The sequence below is a fragment of the Rhinoderma darwinii genome, chromosome 7 (assembly GCF_050947455.1).
Source record: "Rhinoderma darwinii isolate aRhiDar2 chromosome 7, aRhiDar2.hap1, whole genome shotgun sequence".
NCBI lineage: Eukaryota > Metazoa > Chordata > Amphibia > Anura > Rhinodermatidae > Rhinoderma > Rhinoderma darwinii.
The window spans coordinates 111066414-111072413 of NC_134693.1; the positions used below are offsets into that span (position 1 = coordinate 111066414).

The following is a 6000-nucleotide window of genomic DNA, read 5'->3' on the forward strand; positions in this document are numbered from 1 at the left end:
TCCTGTTTGTGGCACATTAGAATATGGGAGGGGGGAAACTTTTCAAGCTGGGTGTTGACCATGGCGGCCATTTTGAAGTCGGCCATTTTGTATCCAACTTTAGTTTTTTCAATGGGAAGAGGGTCATGTGACACATCAAACTTATCGAGAATTTCACAAGAAAAACAATGGTGTGCTTGGTTTTAACGTTACTTTATTCTTTCATGAGTTATTTACAAGTTTCTGACCACTTATAAAATGTGTTCAAAGTGCTGCCCATTGTGTTGGATTGTCAATGCAACCCTCTTCTCCCACTCTTCACACACTGATAGCAACACCGCAGAAGAAATGCTAGCACAGGCTTCCAGTATCCGTAGTTTCAGTTGCTGCACATCTCGTATCTTCACAGCATAGACAATTGCCTTCAGATGACCCCAAAGATAAAGATAAAAGTCTAAGGGGGTCAGATCAGGAGACCTAGTGGGCCATTCAACTGGCCCACGATGACCAATCCACTTTCCAGGAAACTGTTCATCTAGGAATGCTCGGACCTGACGCCCATAATGTGGTGGTGCACCATCTTGCTGGAAAAACTCAGGGAACGTGCCAGCTTCAGTGCATAAAGAGGGAAACACATGATCATGTAGCAATTTCAGATATCCCGTGGCCTTGAGGTTTCCATTGATGAAGAATGGCCCCACTATCTTTGTACCCCATATACCACACCATACCGTCAATTTTTGTGTTCCAACAGTCTTGGAGGGATCTATCCAATGTGGGTTAGTGTCAGACCAATAGCGGTGGTTTTGTTTGTTAACTTCACCATTCACATAAAAGTTTGCCTCATCACTGAACAAAATGTTCTGTGTAAACAGAGGGTCCTGTTCCAATTTTTGTTTTGCCCATTCTGCAAATTCAGTGCGCCGATCTGGGTCATCCTCGTTGAGATGCTGCAGCAGCTGGAGTTTGTAAGGGTGCCATTTGTGAGTAGCTAATATCCGCCGAAGGGATGTATGTCTGATGCCACTCTCCAGTGACATGCGGCGAGTGCTACTCTGTGGGCTCTTGCTGAATGAAGCTAGGACAGCCACTGATGTTTCTTCATTAGTGACAGTTTTCATGCGTCCACATTTGGGCAAATCCAACACTGAACCAGTTTCACGAAACGGGGCAAGCAGTTTGCAAACTGTAGCATGGGAGATGGGTGGTCTCGTAGGGTGTCTTGCATTGAAATCTGCTGCAATGACCCGGGTACTGCGTTCACCAGACATCAACACAATTTCTATCCGCTCCTCACGTGTTAACCTCTGCGACATGTCAATGGCTGTAAACAAAGAGAAGCTTGTAAATAACTCATGAAAGAATAAAGTAATGTTAAAACCAAGCACACCATTGTTTTTCTTGTGAAATTCTCGATAAGTTTGATGTGTCACATGACCCTCTTCCCATTGAAAAAACTAAAGTTGGATACAAAATGGCCGACTTCAAAATGGCCGCCATGGTCAACACCCAGCTTGAAAAGTTTCCCCCTCCCATATACTAATGTGCCGCAAACAGGAAGTTAATATCACCAACCATTCCCATTTTATTTAGGTGTATCCATATAAATGGTCCACCCTGTAGTTATATAATGTGTAGGTGTCTGAATACTTTGTCATATAGAATATATAACATGACAGACTGTTGTCTTCTTGCAGAAATGTTTAAATGTTTTGTTTTTGTTTTTTCAGTACTACCCCTCCAGATAACACATAAAACAAACAGATGTGTTAATGCTTTATGTTTTGTAAGAAACCACCGAGAATAAAATCAGTTCCGGTACAAGATTTCCTGTATTTTTCTTCCTGCAATATAATAAATCTTATCTCCTTGAGTAATATAGAAGTCTCCGGATCTCATTGTAATAAGACTGAACCTCCGTCCCTTAGCTTTTGGCTGAAGGTGTCTTCCTCTGAAGACTCAATGACTTGGAAATCCTGACAGAGAATATTCCCCAAAGACAGAAATCTCCATGGGTCACTTATTTAGTGTTTATCTGATCACCTTTGTTTCCAGATGGAATGAAATAAGCTGGGACAATAACTGCCCATCCCATTTTCCAGTAAATTAGTAAAAATGAAAAACGGCAGATTAAATTATGGTACATTTTGTAAATAGGTTGTGGGTCAATACGACAAATAATAACATTTGTATACATGGAGACACAACAGGTCGTAACTTCCAGAGTAAGGGTAACGTCGCATTAACATTTATTACATTAATGCTCTCCTAACCAAGGGTTGTAATACATGAAATATACTTGGTGGATGCAGATGCCATCGTATATCACTGGCGCCAAGAGATCTAGGCCCCTATTGCCCAGTTCTAGCAATGCCACAACTTCTATCTGTGGAAACATTTGTAGCGTGCGAGCAGGTGGCCCAAAAAGTGATCTGAATGGGGAAAGACGTAGGCCCACAAATTGGCATCCGGCTCTCAGTGTGGATCACGATAGCCAACAGGCCTTCCCTTTCTCTCAGGGCCTGCTCACAGCTAGTGATGAGGGGGTTTGCACTGGGTAATGAGGATGGCAGTCTCTTTATATTGCCGGGACACTCCCTGTGTCTGCTCATGTCCTGATGGTATTTTGGGGTGTCCTTGATGTTTTGGTTGCAAAATAAGACTGTAGAGGGGCAATTTTACTTAAGTTTTCCACATAAAATGGCGGTTCCATTCTTCCATATGACATGGAGGCACATTTCTTACTATAGACTCAATCCATAGAATACGTTAAAGCTCCAGATGCAGGAGTGGGGGACCCTCTCTTTCTCTGCTCCCCTTGCGGCTTCCTACCCTTGTCAATTAAGTGGGACGATAAGATATCTGTCCATGAATGCAGCTTTCTGCTCCTGTGTAATGGCTCTCAGCCTGTCCGGAAGGGTAGTATACATGTATAGGTGAAGGATGAGACCCACCAACTTGAATGGATTCCTGTTACTCTCAATAGACGTCAGAAGATTTCCTTCTATTAAGGTTGTATTCTTATTTCCTGTGAGCTTTACTATGGCCTGATAATGAAGACAGCCGGTCTCTGGATCCAAGATGGATGGATCCTGGACCACTCTCCTCCTCTACCAACCGACTCCAACTGCTAACTCTCTGTAACTGAACCTAACTCTGTCTGAAAACTGACACTAACCGCCACTGGACCCCCTCTATGTCCAAAGCTCCTCCCACCTTCTGGAAACTTCTAAGCCTCTCCTGCATAGGCTGTAACACAGTGCATTGTAATTTCACACTTGTTATTTTAAAGTGACAGTACCTAAAAGTGCATAAAATACATTTACAACACATTATCTCACAAGTAATGTCTTGGGCGACATTACACATGCCACCTGTCAAAACACTCTTGGGCCCCCCCAAACTTCTCACGGCCAACGGCCCGCAGCTTTCAGCTGCATCGCTGGGTCTCCTAATATGCAGCACTAATATGCTAATATGCAGACCCAACGATGCAGCACTACCAGCCAGGGACGTCACTAAGGTCATGAAACGTCAGGGGAAGTAGCCCCAATACATAGGTGTGTCCCCCACCAAAAAAAATGTGTGTGCGTATATGTGTATATAGGAGACAGCATATCTATAGCACTACGTCCCTATAGCTATGGATAGGATTAGATAAAGTGGCTCAGCAGACAGTATTACACATGATAGGGTTAGATACAGTGGCTCTGCAGACAGTATCATGCATGATGGGATTAGATACAGTGGCTCAGCAGACAGTATCACACATGATAGGATTAGATACAGTGGCTCTGCAGACAGTATCACACATGATGGGATTAGATACAGTGGCTCAGCAGACAGTATCACACATTACAGGATTAGATACAGTGGCTCAGCAGAAGAGTATCACACATGATAGGATTAGATACAGTGGCTCAGCAGACAGTATCACACATGATGGGATTAGCTACAGTGGCTCAGCAGACAGTATCACACATGATGGGATTAGCTATAGTGGCTCAGCAGACAGTATCACACATGATAGGATTAGATACAGTGGCTCAGCAGACAGTATCACACATGATGGGATTAGCTCACTGACATTGCGGCTCCAGTGCTGGACCCAGGAAAGGTAAGAATAATAATTGTTTTGATTTTTTATGTGTTACTAATTATTTTCCAGTGTTTGTGTTTTTTTACAAGTTTGGTTGTTGGACTACTTCAGATTCGAGCACTACTTCGAGGACAGCATTTTTTTTGTTCTCAATAAAATGGTTAACGAGGGTTGTGTTGAATTTTTATTTCAATAAAATATTTTTCCTATGTCTTTGTATTTTTCTAAACTTTATTGCTACCACCTTAGTAATGGCAGCAGGCTGATTGAAAGCGTCCATTACTAAGGAGAGCCTTAATGTTAGACATGAAGAGGCTAACACTAACCCCTATTATTACCCCGGTACCCACCACCACCAGGGGTACCGGGAAAGGCCGGGTACGATCCAGTACCCGACCATCTGTAGTGACGTCATTTGCGGCGCACAGCGCTGTGACGTCAGGATCTCCACTGCGCTCCGGAAAGAGGGGGTAAGTACTGTCAGTTACTATAGTGACGGGGGCCCGTGTAGTTTATTACATAGGCCCCAGTTACTATAGTAACTTTTCATTGATGTGGTGTGGCGGGCCCCCTTGGCTTCGGGGCCCAGTCGCAATTGTGACTGCAGCAACCCCTATAGTTATGCCACTGCCTGTTAATCATTCCTCCATCTCCCTGACAAATATCATTGAAGGTCTATTGCAAACAATGCACTCTTTTTTTCTTTAATAGGGTCTCTCTTTCTGATTGATCACTGGTTTTTCCAGCTATATCAGCTGATCATGGGGCTTGTATCTTGGGGACCTGCAATTTGCATTGGGGTCAGAACCTTTAAAGAAGAGGCTGGACGGCAGCACGGAGGGCTTAAGGGGATGCCTCCATGACTGCCATAGGAGGGAAGAGAACCAATAGGGGAAGAGGTAGTTGGGAGAGGGGAGGGGATGGGGGGAGTTATCTGTTCTTCCCGCTGTTTTCGGCATTGAGCCGGAAGCAGCGGGAGGAACAACAGGTAGCTAGCTGAGCTCCCACTGTTAGTTTTCTTACCTCCCGTGGCAGTGTTAGGATGGCTTCCCCGGCCGCATTGCTCGAGCAGCTGCAGGCTGCAGCGGCGTTCCATGATCCGGGCTGGCTGGAGGAAACAGTTGCAGCGCTGGCCCAGATCCCTCAGGCAGGCCCGTCGCGCTCTTTGTCGGCAGCCGGCAGGGAGGTGCCCCCTTCCCCCACTCTTTTCACGGACGTTAATGTCACCACAGCAGGGGGAGAGATAATCCCCGCGTCCCCTGCTATAATAAAGCAGGTGGCGTCGTCGGGAGCGGTGGCTCAGGCCAGGTCACCACGCCGCTCCCGGCGGTCCCGTCCACCAGAGCGTCTGTGCCCAGACATGGCCCCGCGGGCTCGGCGTCGCAGGGGGAGCCCTTCTAAGGACGCTGCAGGCCAGGTTGCGGGGATGGGCGCCTCTTCCCAGGGCCTGCGTCCTGGCAGGAATCCCCAGCCGCGACGGGGCTTGGCGGCTAACAGGGAGTCGCGGGCCGGGCTCCCGATCACACCCCCGCCTTCAGCCACAGTATGCAGTGTGCAATCCACGGCCGCCCCGCATGGTGATGTACCGGCCAGGGGGCAGGCTTCCTCGAGATCGTCGGGGAGGACGACAAGATCAACGCCGACGTCGAGGCAACAAGTTTGGTCGGAGGTTTGGATCCCTACAGTCGGGCGGCAGGTGGCCGGCCCTTCGGTCAGCATGTCGGGGTCCCCATGTCGTAGATGTCGGTGTGAGAACCAGTCAGCGCCAAGAGAAGATTTGGAAGATGGAGAGCTGGATGAGACGCAGCGCGGTCAGGATTTTCCGGCTGGCGGGAATACAGCGCCTGGGCAGCCCGGTGAGTGTGTAACTCCAACGTTACCGTATCCAGCAATTTTCATGTCGGGTTGTGAGGGGGGGTTAG

At 47.1% G+C, this 6000-nt stretch overlaps 1 long non-coding RNA gene across 1 annotated transcript in view; it reads left to right on the plus strand.

The window, feature by feature from the left end:
* LOC142658101 (uncharacterized) overlaps positions 1-1797 on the plus strand; it is a 98750-nt gene extending 96953 nt beyond the window's left edge. Inside the window, exon 5 of the long non-coding RNA XR_012850035.1 lies at positions 1710-1797. This is a non-coding gene — a long non-coding RNA (uncharacterized LOC142658101). The remainder of the gene's footprint in view (positions 1-1709) is intronic.
* The last annotated feature ends 4203 nt before the right edge of the window (positions 1798-6000 follow it).